Consider the following 24,928-nt stretch of genomic DNA (forward strand, 5'->3'; position numbering starts at 1 on the left):
GTCTTTGCCAATCAGTAATTAATTAATTGGTTCCTTTTATATAATAGCTAGTAAAAGATTCAGAATTCAAGGAGGCAGACATGAGTCACAACAATTTTTCAAAAGAGCATTTTTTACTTAATATTTAGCCATAATCAGAAGTTACCTGTACTTGTTTCTCAACCTTCTTAGGTGAGGTTTCTTCTTTCTATCTGAAAATACAAGGGTAAAAGTGTCTTCACTGCCTCTCCCTGCCCTCTCTCCCCAATCTAAGGAGAAGCAGATAAATAGATCTTCCAGAGTCAAGCTACATAATCAGGACACTGCATCCTCCAAATCCTAAATGATTTCTAACCTAAATGATTGGCACGTAAGCCTTCTGTGATGGTCAAATGTTCCTCCAAAACAAAAGGGAATAGGAAGTCCAGAAATTTGGGAATTTGCAGGGTTGGTAGAATCAATTGTGTTTCACCCTTCACCTATGAACAGGATTAAATGCAGAAAACTTTTGCATGACAAAGACTGATAAGAATTCATCCTCTCAAGGATTAAATCAAGAGTATGATCATCACGCCCATTGTTAAAACCTTTTAATGGATTAAGGTGACAACACGTAAATCCTGTTAGCCTTGGGGTGGGGCCAGGAGGATACAAAGGGTGTGGTTCTCCCACCTGAGCCCCAGAATTAAGCCCATCAGAATTATGGGGCAAGAAAGCCAAGGAATATAGAAAATGTATAAGCATATCTAGAAGTAAACTGTGGATGGGGTTATTGATACTTTCAGCTGACTGGAATCAAATTGATAAGAAGCTGACTAGAGTAGGTGCTCAAAGAACTACCAGCCTGGAATAAAGGAGATAATGACTGTTGAAGATGTAAAATCACTCATGGATCCCCTACCTTTTATCATCAGGAAACAGCCTAAGAAAACTACTCAGTCCCCAAGGAAGGTGTATTCTCCAGTGCTTTCTTCAAACACAGCTGAGGAGCTAAAAAGAAAAGGAAGGGAATTCCAGAGAATAGAACCAAGAGCCATAGAAAACCATGGGCTGGAGTCTTCTCAGTGAATAGAACTGGGGCTTAATAAAGGAATATTCTCCTGATTTTTAAGTTGCTGTGGCTCAGTCATGGCTATGTATCTCCCACTTTTTTCCTTTTCAAATGGTAGTAGTTTGTTTATACCCTGTATATATTCCATCATGGTATATTGGATATAAAAGGGACAGATAGTTTGTACTTGTAATTTATAGGTGTGATGGGTCAGATTATTGTTCATCAAATATGTACTCTTCTCTACCTCCCCCTTGTGGTGGCGTATATTTTCCCGTCCCAATGACTTTGGACATAGCCATATGACTTGCTTTGGCCAATGGAATATGAATATATATGATGTACACATAGGCCTTGAATGTTCTTTTGCAGTTTGGTTTGTGCTGCTATGCTCCTGCAGACCATTATGGCACAAGTATGTCTCTTGTGTCAAGAAAATGTGGAGACACATGGAGCAGAGCTGAATCAAACCTGAGTGAAAAAGAAATGTTTATTGTTTTAGGCTGCTGAGTCTAGGAAAGGTTTGTATTAATGCAGTAAAAGCTGACTAATACATTAAGTCTTTGGAGGAGTAGAAGCTACATCTGAACATGATGTAGAGAATGCACATATCATTTCCAGATATAGAGTCTATCATGAGATCTTGGGACTTTGAGCTTGATGATGTGATTGGATGAAACTTTTGGGTTGTCTCCTTGGGGAAGTGGTGAATGTGTTTTGGGGGTAGGAAGAAGAGTGAATTAAATATTTGATGAGTATAAGGTATTATTTGTTAGTCAGTAGTGCTATTTACTATATGTGCTGTTTCTACCCTGCCTCCCTTCAGACATATAGTAGAATTCTACTTACTGGCTCCTTGTGATTGTGTGGGACCAGGTGACTAGTTCTGGCAAATGAGTTGTGAGCAGAAATGGCATGTAATTGCTCATGTAAGACCCTCAAGAGCTTTCTTTTCATTTTTTGTACAGGATTGGTGTTATTTCAGGTAATGACTGCTCTATCAGCAGTTAGGAGTTAGGAGATTAATGACATAGAGCAAAGCTCCACCAACCCTCAAGGGATGTGTAGCACTAATGAGAAATACATTTTTGTTTTATTAAGCTCACTGGGATTATATAATGGGAGGTAAGCTTTTCTTTCCCATCTATTTTCACTAAAATAATGGAAAGTATACATTACAGTGTTGAGCCTGGTAAATATTCGTTTATTCATTTTTTTAAAAATTATAATTCTTGAATTATATCATCAGAAAGAATACCAAAACAAGGCACATTGTCTCACCTTATATTACTAAGATAAAACCTGGGCAGAGAGTGTGTAATCTCTATTCTAGGATCCTACAAAATCAGGAATATTTAAGGTTTTTGAGAACTGAAACCAAGCTATCTCTTTGTCCCTTTGCTAAACAGTCCTGGGAGCAGGCATACTTTCCTTTCCTCAAGTATTCCGGTTTGCTAATGTTGCCATTAAGCAAAATATCAGAAATGGATTGGCTTTTATAAAGGGGTTTTATTGGGTTGCAAAGTTATAGTCTTAAGGCCATTAAGTGTCCAAGGTAAGGCATCAACAATAGGGTACCTTTGCTGGAGAAAAGCCATTGGCATCCAGAAAGCCTCTGTTAACTGGGAAGGCACATGGGTGGCGTCTGCTTCCTCCCAAGTGCCGTTTCAAAATGGTGTTCTCCGAAGTGTCAGTGTTAGCTTTCAACGGCCATCTTCAAAATGTGTCCCTCAACTGCAGCTCTGAGGTCCTTCTGTTTGTGAGCCCCTTTATAAGACTCCAGTGAGCTAATCAAGGCCCAGGCTGAATGGGTGAGGCTGCATCTTCATGGAAACATTCAATCAGTGGTCACACCTTAATCAAAGGTGTCACTCACAGTTGGGTGGGGCACATCTCCATGGAAACAACCTAATCCAAAGGTTCCAACTTATCAACACTAATATGTCTGCCCCCACAAGACTGCATCAAAGAGCATGGCTTTTTCTGGGGGACATAATATATACAAACTGGTACACCAAGTTAAAAAATTCTGGGACCAAATATACTTTCCTGTCCCTGGTTAAACAATTCTGGGATGAAACATACGTTCCTATATTTTGCTACATAATACCGAGACCAAGTCAAAATAACTGCTTGCTACAAGAAATATCTTATGAATCAGCAAATTATTTATTTATTACTATTAACACCATAGAAAGAAGACTCACTTGCCTGGATGTGCCCAGCAGTCCAAAGTTATGATGCCATAAACTGTGTCCAATTCCCAAGAGTTCCCTGTCATGTAAGGCCTGCCTTAAAAATTACCCAGCCTAAGCACTAAAATACTAGAGATGTCCTATTTTAATTTCCCATTTTGAGACCCTACTGAGACTCTGACTGTTGATATTATCCCTTACTCCAGTAAGTCTAATAAACTTAGCTTTCTTTGATCAACAGGATTTTCTGATAGATTTTTAAGGATTCAACCTACAAAATTGCTTTCATAAATGTGAAGTTTTACCTGCATGTATGGGAGGGCAGGTATCCCTTTATATATGCTAGCATTAAATATTATCACATAGGAAATCTTTGTTATTTTATACTTTTATTTTTAAACTTAGATTACTCTTAAGTATTTCATACTTTTATTTTTAAATTAGATTACTCTTAAGTATGAGCATATTTCAAGGTTTTGGTATTCCACCTATCAACCAGTTAATACAACAAATATTTTTTGTGTGCCTGCAGTGTGTCAAGCAGTGTGCTAATTGCTGAGGCTGTCTTAGTGAACAAAACAGACTTACTCTCTGCCCTCATGGATTTTATAGGTTCATGAGGGAGATAGACATACAAATAGCCACACAAGACCTATATAACCAAAATCATGCTAAATGCTATGAAGGAAAATTGGCAGCGTGCTTTTATGAATTCTTTATTTATGTCTTTTGAGCATTTATCTGTTGGGGTCTTAGTGTTGATCATGTTGTTTTATTTGAGTTAATAATTTAGTTAAAATGTAAACACTTTGTCATATTTCTTATGTACAGTTTTCTCTGCAATTAAATTTTATATTTTATAATATAGATGTTTTAATTCCATGTTGTCAAATTGATCAATCTTTTCTCTCCTAATTGTTTTTGTTGTTTTTAATCTTAGAGTCTTTCACCTTCAGCTGTTTGGTAACTATTCATTTATTTTTGTACATAAATTCTTTGTTATTTGAAAAGAAATACATGCCCATATCTTATATGCTCCTTCAAAAGTGTCAAATGGTGCAAAAATAAAGAATGAAGAGTAAGATTCCTTTCCAACCCCGATCTCCAGATACACCAATAGGTCTGAAGTGTTCTTTCAGAAAGTTTCCATGCACATGCAGCATATAGTGTTTAAACAATTGTAGCATTATACAGACTCTCTTCTGCCCTTTATTTCTTTTATGGATATATTTAGGAGATCTTTTCAAGTCAATAGCATGCATAGATGGAACCCAGTTTTAAAAATAGCTTCACTGTGTTCCAATGAACATCTCAGGATGATGGAAAGCTATGTTACCTCCAGGCTACTGTGTTACAAATAATGCTGCAATGAACAGTTTTGTGAATATGTTTTTGTATGCATATGCAAGAATAAAAATGGGTTAAATTTCTAGAATTGGAATTGCTGGATCAAAGCAATTGTTTATTAAGAATGTTTCATATATTAAGAAAATTAATATTTTGCCAAATGTGTTACAATGATTTTTTTTCCCAGTTTGTCTTTTGTGTTTGTTTGCAGTATTCTTGGCCATACAGAAAATTTAAATGTTTATGTAGTCCAACTCATCAATCTCTTCCTTCATAGTTTCCAGGATTTACAGTTTGTTTAAACATATACTGAGGTGAATTTATGTTTTTTCTTACTACTTTTAAGATTTCATTTTTGTATTTAAATTTTTAGGCCATGTAAAGTTTATTTTGGCAGAAGGAATGAGGTAGAGAGCCAACTTAATTTTTTTCCAGATGGCTTCCCAGCTTCCTAACACCATTTATTATACATCAAATTTTTTCCCTACTGTTCTGATATGTTGCCTTTTCCCTATATTAAATTCCCATATACATTTGGATCTACTGCTATAGTTTATATTATGTACCATTGATGTGTTTGTTTACTCATGCATCAGGATTAAATCTTTTAAATTGCTGTTCTTTATGATACATTCTATACATTAATTTTTATTCAATCTGGAATGATTTTAGTATATGATGTCATGTGAGATCTAAATTCCAAATAAATTCACACTGTAGATAAAGAAAAAAAGCAGTTAAAGAAAATGGAGGTGGTAGGTATAGAATTCTCATCATTTGGTTGTATAGTCATTTCATGAAGGTGGGAGGTGGGACAAATAAAAGGATAGCTTATGGATTATAGTATTTCTACTATTTTATAAAAATATGTCTGGTATTTATTTTTATTAAAAATTTAATAAATGAGTATTGGTGTCAAATATATGACCATTTTGATCACCATTTCCTTTCCCTAGAGTTCTCAGAAACTGTTTGCATTAAATTTTGTTATCTGAATGAAACATGGGAGACTATGTCCGGTTACTACACTACCCTACTCTTCTATCTTTATACTTTTGTTTTTCCTGTTTTATGATTTTTATAAAAAAATTTAATTATAAAATATATTTTTTGAATTTGTCCACAGGACAGCAAAGAGGAGTAGTACTGTGAAGTGACAGAAATATGTGGAGCTGAGCCCAGAATCTTTGTCCAACAAATTAAACTTGCCTATGATAAGGATTAGTTTCCTTTTAGGAAAATTTCAAATGAAGTACATCGGTAAAGAAAACAGAAGCTTTAAGCACTGGTAGAGTTTAAACATTTAGATCACAAAAGAAAGTGACACCAGATTGCCCTCCTCCTGAATGGGAGCCACAGAACTGAGCTTAATTCCCCAAGGAACACAATAGTTGAGTGTTGATTTCAGCTGTGATTTTTGTAACAAATATTGTTCATGACAGTCTCCACCACAGAGACTGGGACAGCCAAATACTGACTTTCTCAGTCTTCCGTGCAGTCAGTTCTGGCTGATGCGACATAAGCAAAAGATTGTTAGAGCATATTGGGAAAACTTTTTTGTTCCTGATGAAAGAGGCAGATGCAGCTGACAGCATCTATTCTTTCCTTTTCCTCTCTTGAAAGCGCCCTTGATTTAAGGAGCTCTGGCAACCGTTTTTTCAACTATGCGGTATAAGCAAAGAGTATCTTAATCAGACAAATCCCTAAAGTGGGATATTCATAAGACAACTGGTTTATTCTATTTTTTTTTTTTCCTTGTTTGTCTTTTTTCTTTTTTTTTTTTCTTTTTTTTTTTAACTTTCCCTTCTTTTTTTAAATCAACTGTATGAAAAAAAAAGTTAAAAAGAAAACAAACATACAATAAAAGAACATTTCAAAGAGACCATAACAAGGGAGTAAGAAAAAGACAACTAACCTAAGATAACTGCTTAACTTCCAACATGTTCCTACTTTACCCCAATAAAGTTACATAATATAGCAACATTTCAGTGAACTTGTTCCTACTACATCCATCAGAAATTAACAGACCATAGCCATTTCTGGGCATCCCCAGAACGTTAAATAGCTTATCTGTTCTTCTTGGATTATTGTTCCCCCTTCCTTAATTGCTCTCTACTGCTAGTTCCGCTACATTCTACATTATAAACCATTTGTTTTACATTTTTCAAAGTTCACATTAGTGGTAGCATATAATATTTCTCTTTTTGTGCCTGGCTTATTTCGCTCAGCATTATGTCTTCAAGGTTCATCCATGTTGTCATATGTTTCACCAGATCGTTCCTTCTTACTGCCGCGTAGTATTCCATCGTGTGTATATACCACATTTTATTTATCCACTCATCTGTTGAAGGACATTTGGGTTGTTTCCATCTCTTGGCAATTGTGAATAATGCTGCTATGAACATTGGCGTGCAGATATCTGTTCGTGTCACTGCTTTCCGATCTTCCGGGTATATACCAAGAAGTGCAATTGCTGGATCGAATGGTAGCTCTATAGCTAGTTTTCTAAGGAACTGCCAGACTGACTTCCAGAGTGGCTGAACCATTATACAGTCCCACCAACAATGAATAAGAGTTCCAATTTCTCCACATCCCCTCCAGCATTTGTAGTTTCCTGTTTGTTTAATGGCAGCCATTCTAACCGGTGTTAGATGGTATCTCAATGTGGTCTTAATTTGCATCTCTCTAATAGCTAGTGAAGCTGAACATTTTTTCATGTGTTTCTTGGCCATTTGTATTTCCTCTTCAGAGAACTGTCTTTTCATATCTTTTGCCCATTTTATAATTGGGCTGTCTGTACTATTGTCATTGAGTTGTAGGATTTCTTTGTATATGCAAGATATCAGTCTTTTGTCAGATACATGGTTTCCAAAAATTTTTTCCCATTGAGTTGGCTGCCTCTCTACCTTTTTGAGAAATTCCTTTGAGGTGCAGAAACTTCTAAGCTTGAGGAGTTGCCATTTATCTATTTTCTCTTTTGTTGCTTGTGCTTTGGGTGTAAAGTCTAGGAAGTGGCCTCCTAATACAAGGTCTTGAAGATGTTTTCCTACATTATCTTCTAGGAGTTTTATGGTACTTTCTTTTATATTGAGATCTTTGGTCCATTTTGAGTTAATTTTTGTGTAGGGGGTGAGGTAGGGGTCCTCTTTCATTCTTTTGGATATGGATATCCAACTCTCCCAGCCCCATTTGTTGAAAAGACCATTATGGCTCAGTTCGGTGACTTTGGGGGCCTTATCAAAGATCAGTCGGCCATAGATCTGAGGGTCTATCTCTGAATTCTCAATTCGATTCCATTGATCTATATGTCTATCTTTGTGCCAGTACCATGCTGTTTTGGCAACTGTGGCTTTATAATAAGCTTCAAAGTCAGGGAGTGTAAGTCCTCCCACTTCGTTTTTCTTTTTTAGAGTGTCTTTAGCAATTCGAGGCATCTTCCCTTTCCAAATAAATTTGATAACTAGCTTTTCCAAGTCTGCAAAGTAGGTTGTTGGAATTTTGATTGGGATTGCATTGAATCTGTAGATGAGTTTGGGTAGAATTGACATCTTAATGACATTTAGCCTTCCTATCCATGAACATGGAATATTTTTCCATCTTTTAAGGTCCCCTTCTATTTCTTTTAGTAGAGTTATGTAGTTTTCTTTGTATAGGTCTTTTACATCTTTGGTTAAGTTTATTCCTAGGTACTTGATTTTTTTAGTTGCTGTTGAAAATGGTATCTTTTTCTTGAGTGTCTCTTCAGTTTGTTCATTTCTAGCATATAGAAACATTACTGACTTATGTGCCTTAATCTTGTATCCCGCTACTTTGCTAAATTTGTTTATTAGCTCTAGTAGGTGTATTGTTGATTTCTCAGGGTTTTCTAGATATAAGATCATATCATCTGCAAACAATGACAGTTTTACTTCTTCTTTTCCAATTTGGATGCCTTTTATTTCTTTGTCTTGCCGGATTGCCCTGGCTAGCACTTCCAGCACAATGTTGAATAACAGTGGTGACAGCGGGCATCCTTGTCTTGTTCCTGATCTTAGAGGGAAGGCTTTCAGTCTCTCACCATTGAGTACTATGCTGGCTGTGGGTTTTTCATATATGCTCTTTATCATGTTGAGGAAGTTTCCTTCAATTCCTACCTTTTGAAGTGTTTTTATCAAAAAGGGATGTTGGATTTTGTCAAATGCTTTTTCAGCATCTATTGAGATGATCAATTGATTTTTCCCTTTCGAGTTTTTAATGTGTTGTAATACATTGATTGTTTTTCTTATGTTGAACCATCCTTGCATGCCTGGAATGAACCCCACTTGGTCATGGTGTATGATTTTTTTAATGTGTCTTTGGATTCGATTTGCAAGTATTTTGTTGAGGATTTTTGCATCTATATTCATTAGGGAGATTGGCCGGTAGTTTTCCTTTTTTGTAGCATCTTTGCCTGGTTTTGGTATTAGATTGATGTTAGCTTCATAAAATGAGTTAGGTAGTGTTCCATTTTTTTCAATGTTTTGAAAGAGTTTGAGTAAGATTGGTGTCAGTTCTTTCTGGAAAGTTTGGTAGAATTCCCCTGTGAAGCCATCTGGCCCTGGGCATTTATTTGTGGGAAGATTTTTGATGACTGATTGGATCTCTTTGCTTGTGATGGGTTGGTTGAGGTCTTCTATTTCTTCTCTGGTCAGTCTAGGTTGTTCATATGTTTCCAGGAAATTGTCCATTTCTTCTACATTATCCAGTTTGTTGCCATACAGTTGTTCATAATATCCTCTTATAATTTTTTTAATTTCTTCAGGATCTGCAGTTATGTCACCTTTTTCATTCATTATTTTGTTTATATGGGTCTTCTCTCTTTTTGATTTTGTCAGTCTAGCTAGGGGCTTGTCAATCTTGTTGATCTTCTCAAAGAACCAACTTTTGGTGATATTTATCCTCTCTATTGTTTTTTTGTTCTCTATGTCATTTATTTCTGCTTTAATCCTTGTTATTTCTTTTCTTCTACTTGGTTTAGGATTGGTTTGCTGTTCATTTTCTAGCTTCTTCAGTTGATCCATTAGTTCTTTGATTTTGGCTCTTTCTTCCTTTTTAATATATGCGTTTAGTGCTATAAATTTCCCCCTTAGCACTGCTTTGCTGCATCCCATAGGTTTTGGTATGTTGTGTTCTCATTTTCATTCGTCTCTATATATTTAGCAATTTCTCTTGCTATTTCTTCTTTAACCCACTGATTGTTTAGGAGTGTGTTGTTTAACCTCCAGGTATTTGTGAATTTTCTAAGTCTCTGATGGTTATTGACTTCTAATTGTATTCCATTGTGGTCAGAGAATGTGCTTTGAATAATTTCAATCTTTTTAAATTTATTGAGGCTTGTTTTATGTCCCAGCATATGATCTATTCTGGAGAAAGTTCCGTGAGCACTAGAAAAGTATGTGTATCCTGGTGATTTGGGATGTAATGTCCTGTAGATGTCTGTTAAATCTAATTCATTTATCAGATTGTTTAGGTTTTCAATTTCCGTATTGGTTTTCTGTCTGGTTGATCTATCTATAGGAGAGAGTGATGTGTTGAAGTCTCCCACAATTATTGTGGAAACATCAATTGCTTCCTTTAGTTTTTCCAGTGTTTCTCTCATGTATTTTGTGGCACCTTGATTGGGTGCATAGACATTTACGATTGTTATTTCTTCTTGCTGAATTGCCCCTTTTATTAGTATGTAGTGGCCTTCTTTGTCTCTCAAAACATCCCTGCATTTGAAGTCTATTTTATCTGAGATTAATATTGCTACACCTGCTTTCTTTTGGCTGTAGCTTGCATGAAATATTTTTTTCCATCCTTTCACTTTCAGTTTCTTTGTGTCCCTGTGTCTAAGATGAGTCTCTTGTATGCAACATATTGATGGTTCATTTTTTTTGATCCATTCTGCGAATCTATATCTTTTAATTGGGGAGTTTAATCCATTTACATTCAACGTTAAAACCGTGAAGGCATTTCTTGAATCGGCCATCTTATCCTTTGGTTTATGTTTGCCATATTTTTCCCTCTCTCTATTAATATCCTTTATTGTACCCATACCGAATCTCTTTAGTACTGAACCTTTCTCCAAGTCTCTCTGTCCTGTCTTTGTTTCTCTGTCTGTAGGGCTCCCTTTAGTATCTCCAGTAGGGCAGGTCTCTTGTTAGCAAATTCTCTCAGCATTTGTTTGTCTGTGAAAAATTTAAGCTCTCCCTCAAATTTGAAGGAGAGCTTTGCTGGATAAAGTATTCTTGGCTGGAAATTCCTCTCACTCAGAATTTTAAATATATCGTGCCACTGCCTTCTGGCCTCCATGGTGGCTGCTGAGTAGTCACTACTTAGTCTTATGCTGTTTCCTTTGTATGTGGTGAATTGCTTTTCTCTTGATGCTTTCAGAACTTGCTCCTTCTCTTCTATGTTTGACAGTGTGATCAGTATATGTCTCGGAGTGGGTTTTTTTGGATTTATTCTATTTGGAGTTCGCTGAGCATTTATGATTTGTGTATTTATGTTGTTTAGAAGATTTGGGAAGTTTTCCCCAACAATTTCTTTGAATACTCTTCCTAGACCTTTACCCTTTTCTTCCCCTTCTGGGACACCAATGAGTCTTATATTCGGACGTTTCATATTATCTATCATATCCCTGAGGTCCATTTCGAGTTTTTCAATTTTTTTCCCCATTCTTTCTTTTATGCTTTCATTTTCCATTCTGTCATCTTCCAGGTTACTGATTCGTTGTTCAACTTCCTCTAGTCTTGTACTATGAGTGTCCAGAATCTTTTTAATTTGGTCAACAGTTTCTTTAATTTCCGTAAGATCATCCATTTTTTTATTTAGTCTTGCAATGTCTTCTTTATGCTCTTCTAGGGTCTTCTTGATTTCCTTCATATCCCGTACTATGGTCTCATTGTTCATCTTTAGTTCTTTGAGTAGCTGCTCTAGGTGCTGTGTCTCTTCTGGTCTTTTGATTTGGGTGCTTGGGCTTGGGTTATCCATATCGTCTGGTTTTTTCATATGCTTTATAATTTTCTGTTGTTTTTGGCCTCGTGGCATTTGCTGAACTTGATAGGGTTCTTTTAGGGTTTGTAGACCTATTGAAGTCCTTATCTCTAATTTATCAGATCTACAGCTTCGTGGAGTACACTTTCTCTAACTAACCAGCAGGTGGCGTCCACGAGCCACCTCTTCTCCACAAGCCAGTTCTCCCCTGCTTAGCCTTTTTGGTGAGTGGGGGAGTGAGTCTTGTGGGGCCCAATTGGTGTACCAAGCTTGCGTGTGTAGTTGGTGTTGCCTGCCCTGTATGTGGGGCGTGTTTCTGGACAGTCGGGGAGGGGGGGTGGCCCTAACAATCAAATCTCCCTGATGATCCTAGAGTTTTAAAGCTGCTGCAATAGTCTAATCCTTCAGTTCAGTCCTGCCACAGTTTGTCTCTGCCACTGACCCGCAAGTCTTTGGTATTGGCGTATGGCTCCTGAGACTTGCAAGTGGGCCCCTCTTCCAGGCCGTGCACCCCGGGTCCTCTGTTGAGGGATGACTGTGCTATGTCACAGGTGAGTGCCGTCCCCCCAGGGCAGTTCTGGGCTGCTGGGCTGTGTAGGGAGGCTCCCAGTCTGCTCAAATGATGGCTGAATGGGGCTTTGTTAATTCACACTGCTCCACCTTCCCAGCTCTGGGACATTCAGCTGAGGTTGCAGGGAAGGCTAATGTCCACGCCCAGTTTTGTGGTGTGTGCCTGTTATTTGAAGCACTTCCGTCACACTGGGTTGTCTGGGGCAGCTCTGGGCTATGGGGCTGGCGATGGGCAGGAGTGTTTCCTGTCCACCAGGATGGTGGCTGTGAGCAGACACCCCCGTTTTCTTGGGAAGTTGTGTTGTTTAGTGAATTTTCTCAGCCACTGGATTATTGCCTTTTGTCTCAGAGCTCTCTTAGTTCTGCTCTTGACTTGACGTGCCCAAATTGCAATTCTTTGAAGCTTTCTGTATTGGGCTTCTTAGAGTAATTGTTTTAGAAAAAGAAAAAAGGATTTAAAAAAACAAAAAAAAAAACAAAAAAAAAACAAAAAACAAAACAAAACAAAAAAAAAAACGGCCCACCTCAGAGATCTAATGGGTTATTGAAATGCTAATAGACAAAGCAACCAGGGCCATTAAGGAAAGGTCCACAGGGCAGAGAGATCAGCTTTGCTTCGGGATTTGCATATGCGCCTCAAGGCCTGAGCTCCGCCCTTCCCCTTTCTGTGTTCACCAGAACTCCAAAAATCCTCTGCTTTTATTTTGGAGTTTTTCGTGTTGTTTTTTTCTATGCCTGTGTCCTCTCTGCTGGGCTGGCTGCTCTCAGAGTCTCTGGTGTCTGGTCTCAGTCTATCTATGGTTGGAGTTTGAATCAGTAGAATGAGTTTCCAATAAGAGCAGCCACTGCAGTTCTCCCTTCTCCTTCCCGGAGCTGACAGCCCCTCCTCCCCCGGGACTGAGCCTGGCAGGGAGGGGCGCGGGTCCCCTGGCCGCAAAAACTTACAGATTTCGCTGATCTCAGCAGTTCCACGTTTTCATGAGTGTTGTATGAAGTATGCCCAAAGACAGATTGCTCTGTGGTGTCCAGTCCACGCAGTTCCTGGCTTTTTACCTACTTTCCTGGAGGAGTAACTAAAACTTACAGCTCACCAGTCTGCCATCTTGCCCCGCCTCACAACTGGTTTATTCTAAAAGTCAATGTGATTTTTTTTTTTTTTAAAGTATGTGTGATAGTTCTAGATTAAAGGAGACTAAGGGACAGACATTCATCTTTTTCTCTTATCTATATCTATCTATCCATCTTTATCTAATCTATTTAAATAATATAATGTGTGAACCTATTGGATCCTGGTTTGAAAAAAGCTATAAAAGAAATTAATTTTGGGATGATTGGGGAATTTGAATATTGACTGGATTATGAAATAAATGAAATTTTACTGAAGTGTGATAATGGTATTAGCAGTTTATAAGAGAAGTCCTTTTTCTTAGGAGATGCCTTTGAAGTATTTAGTGGTGAAGTGCCACTGTTTGAATCTTATTTGGTTCTAGCAACCTGTTTAGCAAAAAGAAATAGATATATATTTACTAGGTCTGTGGTAGGATTCAAGAATCTGTAATTTTAACATATGTATATGTGTATGTATATCTAGATCTATACATCTATATATCTCAACCTAAGGGATGGGCCTGATTAGCATAAGTCTAATTCCGTACTACTTTTTGTAGTTGGTTTGGAAATGAGCAGGCAACCTAATTTTGGCCAATGAGAAACAAGGAGAAATATGCTGGTGGCTTCTCAGAAAGTTTATCTTTGTTCTTAAGTCTTTCTTCTTCCCCACACCCTAGCTGTGTTTACTCTTCCCTATGAAAGAAAAGGCCCTTTCTGCTTAAACTTTGAGACACTTGCAGATCTTATGGTTGGGACATTCTCTCTATTGTGAAAGTCCCTTCTTTCCTTCTTGCAATAACCTTTCGAATAAAGTCTCTCCTTACCTAGGTTCAGAGTTGATTTTTATTTGACAGCAAATACCACAGAAATAAAGATACAGAATATTTCCTATCATACCAAAAAGCTTGCCTTTTTTTTTTTTTTTAATCAATTCCCTTCCCTTAATGCCTGGTAAATATTCTTCTTTTTTTCTCTCTTTATAAGTTTTCCTTTTCATGAATGTCATATAATAGAATCACACAGTATGTAATCTGGCTTCTCTCTCTTAGCATCGTGCTTTTGAGATTCAGCCATGTTGTTGCACTTATCAGTTTGTACATTTTTTTGCTGAATAGTTTTCCATTTTATGGAGGTACCCAAATTTGTTTATCTATTCACTAACTGATAGACATTTGGACTGTTTCCAGGTTTCAGTAAGTATGAATAAGGCTGTTATATGGATGCACATAAAGGTTTATGTCTAGACATATATTTTCATTTCACTTGGGTAATTACATAGGAAAGATATTATTGGGTGACATGGCAGGAGTGTGTTTAACATTGTAAGAACTGCCAAACTATTTTGCAAAGTGGTTGTATCATTTTGCATTCCCACCAACAATGTATCAACATTCCAGTTAGCATCCTTGTTAGTCCTGGTATTGCCAGTTATTTATTTTTATTTTCATTATTATTATTATTATTTTAGTCATTCTAATAGGATATAGGGATATCTCATTGTGGTTTTAGTTTGCATTTCCCTAGTGACTAATTATGTTGAGTATTTTCTTTGTGCTTTTTTTTTTTTGCCATTTGTGTCTCTTCTTTGAAGTGTTTGTTAAAATGTTTTGCTAATTTTATAATTGAATTGTTTTCTTAGTAATTAGTTGTGAGCATTTGCTATATATGCTGCATGCATATCCTTTATCAGGTATGTGTTTTATCCCAATCTGTGACTTGTCCTTTCATTTTTTTAACAGGGATTTTCAAAGAACAGTTTTAAATTTTGTTGAAGTCCAATTTATCAAAGTTTTTCTTTTACAGTTTGTGCTTTTATGTCCTAAGCAATCTTTGCCTAACCTAAGGTCATAAAATTTTTTTCTTGTATTTTTTCTTAGAAGGTATGGGTTGAGGTTCTTATTTTTGCATATGGGTGTCCAGTTGTTTCAATATCATTTGTTGAAAATACTATCCTTTCTCCATTAAATTATCATATTTAATGGACTGTATTCTGTTCCACTGATCTCTTTTACTAACTGGAGATCTGTCTTGATTATAGTAGCTTTATAACATAATAACATAAAATCAAGTAGTAATAGTCCTTCAACTTTGTTCTTCTTTTCCAAAATTGTTTTTGTTTCTCTATTCCTTTTTCATTTCCTATTCATTTTAGAATCATCCTGTCAATTTCTACAGAAAAATTAAAAACAAAAAGATGGGGAAGGGAAGTGGAATGAACAGGATGAAAGAGTCAAGGTAGCCTGTTTGGATAAAGAATGTTTTACCTTTATGTCAGCGTGTTCTCTGGAGAAGTTTTTCAGGAGGTCTTGTCTGCTGGCTGGCTGAGAGTGAGTCAAAGTTCAGGGGCCTGGGGGAAGAAGAGAAGCTTAATAAAAGTTTGGTTAAAAGCACTTTGCTCTGATTGTTCAGAGGGGATAAAATAGTTCAGTTAATCATTTATGAGACAAAGAATGGGAACTTGAAGTGTCTGTGTGCTGGTTTGGATGTATCATGTCCCTCAAAATGCCATGTTCTTTGATGCAATCTTGTGGGGGCAGTTGTACTAGTGTTGATTAAATTGGAACCTTTGGATTAGGTTGTTTCCATGGAGATGTGACCCGCCCAACTATAAGTGATACCTCTGATTAGATAATTTCCATGGAGGTGTGGCCCTGCCCATTCAGCCTGGGCCTTGATTAGTTCACTGGAGTCTTATAAAGGGGCTCACAAACAGCAGGACTTCAGAGCAGCTGCAGCTGAGAGACACATTTTGAAGATGGCTGTTGAAAGCTGACACATTTTGGAGAATGCCATTTTGAAATGCAACCTGGAAGCAAGCAGACGTCAGCCACATGCCTTCCCAGCTAACAGAGGTTTTCTGGATGCCAATGGCCTTTCTCCAGTGAAGGTACCCTATTGTTGATGACTTACCTTGGACACTTTATGGCCTTAAGACTGTAACTTTGTAACCAAATGAACTTCCTTTATAAAAGCCAATCCATTTCTGGTATTTTGCATAACGGCAGCATTAGCAAACCAAAACAGTCTGTGTTTGGACTTTGTCATATGCAAATAAGGAGAGCATCCCTGAGTCTTATCTAAGTCTTATTGGGAAGGAGGGTTCTTTGCAATAAGCCCTTGCCCAGAACACAAATGGATTTCTTAATCATCGCTGCTATGTATGAGCATGGGGCTCAGGTAAAATCCAACACTGTCATTACACAGCTGTTTAATTTGTCAAAATTCCTAGATCTAATCCCTTTCTAGTTTTTAGCATATTAGAATGGCTAGAAGGAATACCTGAAAATGTTGAACTGCAATCCAGTAGCCTTGATTTTTGAAGATGATTGAATAACTTTGTAGCTTACATGGTGTGACTGTGTGATTATGAAAATCTTGTAGCTCACATTCCCTCTATCCAGTGTATGGACAGATAAGTAGAAAAATAGGAACAAAAATTAAATGAATAATGGGGGTGGGGGGTCATGGGATGGGATGCTTTGGGTGTTCTTCTTTACTAACATTTTTATTCTTATTTTAATTTTTTTGGAGTAATGAAAATATTCAAATACTGATTTTGGTGATGAATGCACAGCTACATGATGGAACTGTGAACAGCTGATTGTACACTGTGGATGATTGTTCTAGTTTGCTAATGCTGCGGAATGCAAAACACCAGAGATGGATTGGCTTTTATAAAAAGGGGGTTTATTTGGCTACACAGTTACAGTCTTAAGGCCATAAAGTGTCCAAGATAACACATCAGTAATTGGGTGCCTTCACTGGAGGAAGGTCAATGGTGTCTGGAAAACCTGTTAGCTGGGAAAGCATGTGGCTGGTGTCTGCTCCAAAGTTCTGGTTTCAAAATGGCTTTCTCCCAGGATGTTCCTCTCTAGCAAGCTTGCTCCTCTTCAAAACATCACTCACAGCTGCACTGAGTTCCTTCTCTTTGAGTCAGCTCATTTATATGGCTTCACTGATCAAGGCCCATCCTGAATGGGTGGGGCCATGCCTCCATGGGAATATCTCATCAGAGTCATCACCCACATCTGGGTGGGGCACATTCCAAGCAAATCTAATCAGCACCAAAACGGCTGCCCCACAAGACTACATCAAAGATAATAGCATTTGGGAGACACAATACATTCAAACTGGCACAATGATTATAGAATATGTGAATATATCTCAATAAAATGGAATGAAAAAACAATTCCTAGATCTATGAACCTAAAAAGAGTGAATTTTACTCTTTATGATAATTATATCTCAACAAATCTGACTTTAAAAAACAAAAAAACAAATTTGATCCAGTTACCTCATATCCTCTTTCATATAATAATTGTATGGTATGACCAAGAAAGACACGGTGCTTTGATTTAGAAGTATAAGAAGGTGATTAATTTGGTCCAAAGTAGTATAATAAAAAACAGTCTGAAAAGTCATCAACATGGTGACATAAGATATCCCCTGGAAAAGTCTGCCCTCAGAATCAACTAATAAAAGGACAAATTCCACTTGCTTGGCTATTGGGAATACAGTAGAGACTGGAGAAGGACTCCACAAATGTTAAATTGAAGTAAAAGAAAAACACCAAAATCAGGTAGGAGATTTGCATCTCAGACCCACCAGTTTGGACCCCTCTCCCTCACTCAATCCCATGCAACTTGGGAGTTGCACAGAGGCAGCATGGCCCAGTTCCCTACTGGCATGAATTCAGACCATAGGGATAGTTACATCAGTGAGATAGAACCACTTGCTTATCCAGGCACAGGGACCCAAGTTTGCAGAGTCCCAGGGCAGAATACAAGTGGCTGAAAAGTGCCACATACAACAGGGCCCCCAGCAAGAAAAGAGAGTATGGCAGAAATGTTGGCAAGAGGTACACACACTCCATCATGTGTCTGTTTGCTGGACCATTGAAATGCAGAACAAATCTTTTTGGATTGGTTCTGCCTGGCTCCCTGGGGCAGGATATCCAAATGGGGAAGCAACTGAAGAGAGAAGCATCACAGAAAAAATAAAGTGGGAAAACTGAACTGCTGTAAGACAATACAAGTTCCAGAACTGAAAATTGTATTGAAAAAGGGACACTGAATAAGGGAGAGAAATTTAATGAATCACAGAGTTGGGGAGAAAATTCTTCACACACAAAAAAAACCCAAACAGAAAAGATAGGATTCCCAGAGAAGGAACAGATGAAAGGAAGCTTTCTCCTGGAGAAAAATTGTCCTGCATATCCAGGGCAAGAATCAAGTGAAGAAGAGATGAGAAAATCTGAACAGTTAACATTGGCTACTCTAAAGATCCAGAATAACTTGGACCAAGCATCAAAGAAGAGCCTTAACACAAAGCCAGTCAATAATAAAACCCTAGGCAAAAGGGAGAAATTGACCTTCAGAGTTAATACATCAAAATAGTCAGAGCCTAGGCATCAGCAAAAAATTGTAAGCAATAATAAGGAACAGGAAGATATGGTTCAGTCCAGGAAACAAATTAAAACTTCAGAGGAGTCACAGAATTTGGAACAACTAATCAAAGAAATTCAAACAAATCTAAATCAATTCAAGGAGATGAGGGAAAATATGGATATAAATAAACTAGTGGTGGAAGTAGAGCTAACAGATATTAAGAAGACAATGTGTAAGCAAAAGGATGAATTATAAAGGGTAAAAAGAAACATAGAAATTATGGGGATTAAAGGCACAATGATGGGGATTAAAAATACACTGAGGGTGGCTCAATTTGACAACACATATGTTCTGGTTTGCCAATGCTGCTGTTGTGCCAAATACCAGAAATGGATTGGCTTTTATAAAGGGGGTTTATTTGGTTACAAAGTTACCGCCTTAAGGCCATAAGGTGTCCAAGGTAAGGCATCAACAATAGGTACCTTCACTGAAGGATGGCCAGTGGCATCCAGAAAACCTCTGTTAGCTAGGAAGGCAAGCGGCTGGTATCTGTTTGCTCCTAGGTTGTGTTTCAGTTCCTCTCTCAGCTCCTGTGTGTTCTTCAAAGTGTCTCTCTTGGCTGTAGCAAGCTTGCTCTTTCTGTCTGAGCTTTTATAGGGCTCCAGTGAACTAATCAAGGCCCACACTGAAAGGGCAGGGCCACACCTCCATGGAAACATTCAATCAGAGGTCACACCCTAACCAAAGGTGTCACAGTTGGGTAGGTCACATCTCCATGGAAACAACATAATCCAATATTCCAGCCTAATCAGCATTAATACATCTGCCCCCACAAGATTGCATTAAAGAATATGGCTTCTCCTGGAGGACATAATATATACAAACCAGTACAACATATAATAAAATTGGAATGATACAGAGAACATAAGCATGGCCCCTGTGCAAGGAGGACATGGAAATTCATAAAATGTTCCATACTTTTAGAGGAGACTATAATTTACTTATTTGGTTTACTTTTAGCATGGCATATGAAACACATACTATCACTTTATTACTTTAAAATCAGAAATGCTTAATTCATCACCAATATCTACTGACAAACAATAAACTATTTGCTTGCTTCCACTGCTGATTGCAACCAGAAGATTATCTACTAGAAGATAAAGCAAACCAATTTTTTTTTTTTATCCTGGTAGTATTTGCCAACAACATAGCAAAGATTTGAAAGAGAAAAAAAAATACACTGGAGGCATACAACATGAGATATGACCAGATAGAAGGAAGAATCAGCAAACTAGAAGACAGGATAGTTTAAATCATCTAGTCAGAGGAACAGGTAAAGAAAATAACAGAAAAAAATTGAGTAGTGCCTCTGGGACATGAGAGACAGCATGTAGCATATACACATATGCATCATGGGTGTCTCAGAGGAGAAGAGAAAGGGGAAGGGGTCAAAAGAGTATTTGAGGAAATAAAGGTCAAAAATGCACAACTCTTATGAAAGACATAAACACATGTGTCAAAGAAATGCAATGTACTCCAAACAGAATAAACCCTAATAGACCTACTCCAAGACACATACTAATCAGTATGTCAAATGCCAAAGATAAAAAGAAAATTCTGAAAGCAGGAAAAGTGATTCATCACATACAAGGGATCCTCAATAAGATTAAGCCGATTGCTCATCAGAAACAATGGAGGTGAGAAGGCAGTGGTGTGATATTAATAGTACTGACAGAGAGAAACTGCCTGCCCCAAACTCTTTATCCAGCAAAACTGTCCTTCAAAAATGAGAGAGCGTTTAAAATATTCACAAATGGATAGAGCTGGAGAGAGTTTGTCAACAAAAGATCTGCTCTACAAGAATTACTGTAGGGATTTCTTCAGGTTGAAAGGAAAAGACAGGAGAGAGTAGCTTCAAGTGGTGTGAAGAAATGAAGATCTTCAGTAAAGGTAACTAGAAGGATAAATGCAAACACAATAATACTGTATCCTCAAGATGGACAGAACATCTAGACAGAAGATCAATAAGGAAACAGAGAACTTGAATAATATGATAAATGAACTAGAGTTAACAGATATATATAGAATGTTGCACCCCCGAACAGCAAGACATACATTCTTCTCAAGTGCACATGGATTGTTCTCTAGTATAGAGCATATGTTGGGTCACAACAAATTGAAAAACATTTAAATTATACAAAGCTTCCTCTCTACAACAGAATGAAACTGGAAATTAATAACAGGCATAGAAATGGAAAATACACAAGTATATGAAAGTTAAATAAGACAATTTTTTTAGCAACCAAGTATTTTTAATTAAGGTATGTACATTGTTTTTAAACATAATTGTATTTCACACTTACTAGACTACAGTATATTATAAATATAACTTTTATATTCACTGGGAAACCAAAAACACTTTTATTCACTTTATTGCAATATTCACTGTATTTCAGTGATTTGGAACCAAACCCTCAATATCTCCAAGATATGCCTGTACAAAGATTAGTGGTTGCCCAGGGTTTGAGGGAAGGGAGTTAGGGGTCAATAAGTGAAGCTCAGGGGGTATTTAGCATCTGTGAGATTTTTCTCTCCACCTCTTTTCCCTGAATTTAGCTAATTTAATAGATTTCTTTGTGTCCTTATTGCTCTGATGGCTTTGGCACTATTGTATTGCAATAAAATTTAAGTTGCTTGATGTTTTCTGCATACTATCTGGAAGCAAAAGTTCATCATCAGAATTTTTTTAACCTCATAGAAAACCATTTGTTGAACCGTATTGCATTTTTCATATTATCTTTAGTACCTATTTACATGAATTTCATAAACTAAAAGCTATGTATTGATATGTAAATTGGTATAGCTTTCAATTGATAACACACTTTTAAACAACCAAAGGGTCAAAGAAGAAATTACAATGGAAATCAGTAAATATTTTGAGAGGAATGAAAACAAGAACACAATATGTCAAAACTTATGGATGCCAATTCAATGGGAAAAAATTTTTGGAAACCATGTATCTGACAAAAGACTGATATCTTGCATATATAAAGAAATCCTACAACTCAATGACAATAGTACAGACAGCCCGATTATAAAATGGGCAAAAGATATGAAAAGACAGTTCTCTGAAGAGGAAATACAAATGGCCAAGAAACACATGAAAAAATGTTCAGCTTCACTAGCTATTAGAGAGATGCAAATTAAGACCACCATGAGATACCATCTAACACCGGTTAGAATGGCTGCCATTAAACAAACAGGAAACTACAAATGCTGGAGGGGATGTGGAGAAATTGGAACTCTTATTCATTGTTGGTGGGACTGTAGAATGGTTCAGCCACTCTGGAAGTCAGTCTGGCAGTTCCTTAGAAAACTAGATATAGAGTTACCATTCGATCCAGCGATTGCACTTCTCGGTATATACCCGGAAGGTCGGAAAGCAGTGACACGAACAGATATCTGCACGCCAATGTTCATAGCAGCATTATTCACAATTGCCAAGAGATGGAAACAACCCAAATGTCCTTCAACAGATGAGTGGATAAATAAAATGTGGTATATACACACGATGGAATACTACACGGCAGTAAGAAGGAACGATCTCGTGAAACATATGACAACATGGATGAACCTTGAAGACATAATGCTGAGCGAAATAAGCCAGGCACAAAAAGAGAAATATTATATGCTACCACTAATGTGAACTTTGAAAAATGTAAAACAAATGGTTTATAATGTGGAATGTTGGGGAACTAGCAGTAGAGAGCAATTAAGGAAGGGGGAACAATAATCCAAGAAGAACAGATAAGCTATTTAACGTTCTGGGGATGCCCAGGAATGACTATGGTCTGTTAATTTCTGATGGATATAGTAGGAACAAGTTCACATAAATGTTGCTATATTATGTAACTTTCTTGGGGTAAAGTAGGAACATGTTGGAAGTTAAGCAGTTATCTTAGGTTAGTTGTCTTTTTCTTACTCCCTTGTTATGGTCTCTTTGAAATGTTCTTTTATTGTATGTTTGTTTTCTTTTTAACTTTTTTTTCATACAGTTGATTTAAAAAAGAAAGGAAAGTTAAAAAAAAAAAAGAAAAACAAGGAAAAAAAAAAGATGTAGTGCCCCCTTGAGGAGCCTGTGGAGAATGCAGGGGTATTGGCCTACCCCACCTCGATGGTTGCTAACATGACCACAGACATAGGGGACTGGTGGTTTGATGGGTTGAGCCCTCTACCATAAGTTTTACCCTTGGGAAGACGGTTGCTGCAAAGGAGAGGCTAGGCCTCCCTATGGTTGTGCCTAAGAGCCTCCTCCCGAATGCCTCTTTGTTGCTCAGATGTGGCCCTCTCTCTCTGGCTAAGCCAACTTGAAAGGTGAAATCACTGCCCTGCCCCCTACGTGGGATCAGACACCCAGGGGAGTGAATCTCCCCGGCAACGTGGAATATGACTCCCGGGGAGGAATGTAGACCCGGCATCATGGGACAGAGAACATCTTCTTGACCAAAAGGGGGATGTGAAAGGAAATGAAATAAGCTTCAGTGGCAGAGAGATTCCAAAACGAGCCGAGAGATCACTCTGGTGGGCACTCTTACGCACACTTTAGACAACCTTTTTTAGGTTCTAAAGAATTGGGGTAGCTGGTGGTGGATACCTGAAACTATTAAACTACAACCCAGAACCCATGAATCTCGAAGACAGTTGTATAAAAATGTAGCTTATGAGGGGTGACAGTGGGATTGGGAATGCCATAAGGACCAAACTCCACTTTGTCTAGTTTATGGATCGATGTGTAGAAAAGTAGGGGAAGCAAACAAACAGACAAAGGTACCCAGTGTTCTTTTTTACTTCAATTGCTTTTTTTCACTCTAATTATTATTCTTGTTATTTTTGTGTGTGTGCTAATGAAGGTGTCAGGGATTGATTTAGGTGATGAATGTACAACTATGTAATGGTACTGTAAACAATCGAAAGTACAATTTGTTTTGTATGACTGCGTGGTATGTGAATATATCTCAATAAAATGAAGATAAAAAAAAAAAAAAACTTATGGAAGCCATGAAGGCAGGGCTGTGAGGGAAATTATGTTGCTAAGTGTTTACATTAAAAAAGAATAAAGAGGTAAAACCAAAGACCTAACTTCACACTTGGAGGAACTAGAAAAAACAGCAAACTAAACCCAAAGCAAGCAGAAGGAAAGAAATAACAAACACTAGTGCAGAAATAAGTGAAATAGAGAACACACGCACACACACACACAACAATAAAGAGCATTAACAAAGCTAAAAGTTGACTCTTTGAAAAGATCAGTAAAATTGACAAATCCTAAGACTGAAGAAGAAAAAAAAAAGAGAGATTTTGCAAATAAATAAAATCAGAAATGAGAGGGGCAACATTACTACTGACCCCACAGAAATAAAAAGGAATGTAAGAGGATATGATGAACAGTGGTATACCAACAAATTAGACAACCTAGATGAATTAGATAAATTCCTAGAAAAAAATGAACAACACTACACTGACTCTAGAAGAAATAGAAGACTTCAATAGACTGAATAAAAGTAAAGAGATTGTATCAGTCATCAAAAACCTCCTGTTCCAGTTAGCTAAAGCTGCCGAATGCAAAATACCAGAAATAGATTGGCTTTTGAAATGGGGTTTACTAGTTCACAAATTTACAGTTCTAATGCCATGAAAATGTCTTAATTAAGGCATCAATAGGAGTATACCTTCTCTGAAGAAAGGCTGATGGCATCTGAGGTTCCTCTGTTGCATGGGAAGGCACATGGCCAGAGTCAGCTGGGCCTCTCCTGGGGTTAGCTTCTGGTTTCTGTTGCTTTCTCCAAAATGTCTCTGGACTTCTGTCTTAGCTTCTCTCTCTCTGCTACTGTGTATCCTTGCTTGTTTTTCCCAGGGCATTTGTCAATAAGTATCTGGAGGTCCTCTCTTATCTTCTCCAGGGCAAACTCTGGATTTCATCTCATAACTTCTCTCCTGGTTCTGGTTTCAGTGGTGGTCTCCAAAATGTCTCTAGGCATTTTCCCTCTCAGTGTCTCTCTCTAAGCATCTCTCATAGCTTAGGATCTCCAAATGTCTTTCTGTCTGCATCTTCAAGCATCTGGATCTGTGTTGGCTCTCTTAAGGGCCCCAGTAAACAAATTAAGACCCACCTTGAATGGGCAGGGTCACATCTCCATGGAAATAATCTAATCAAAAGATCCCATCCACAACAGGTCTGTCCCCACAGGATTGGATTAAAAGCACATGGCTTTTCTGGGGGTACATATTAG

The 24,928-nt window shown here is 37.5% G+C and overlaps 2 pseudogenes; both read left to right on the forward strand.

The window, feature by feature from the left end:
- Positions 1–24,928, forward strand: part of LOC119535298 — a 91,227-nt pseudogene that overhangs the window by 35,489 nt on the left and 30,810 nt on the right.
- LOC119535583 lies at positions 19,523–19,617 on the forward strand (annotated as a pseudogene).

Source organism: Choloepus didactylus, chromosome 5, assembly GCF_015220235.1.
Source record: "Choloepus didactylus isolate mChoDid1 chromosome 5, mChoDid1.pri, whole genome shotgun sequence".
Taxonomy (NCBI): Eukaryota; Metazoa; Chordata; class Mammalia; order Pilosa; family Megalonychidae; genus Choloepus; species Choloepus didactylus.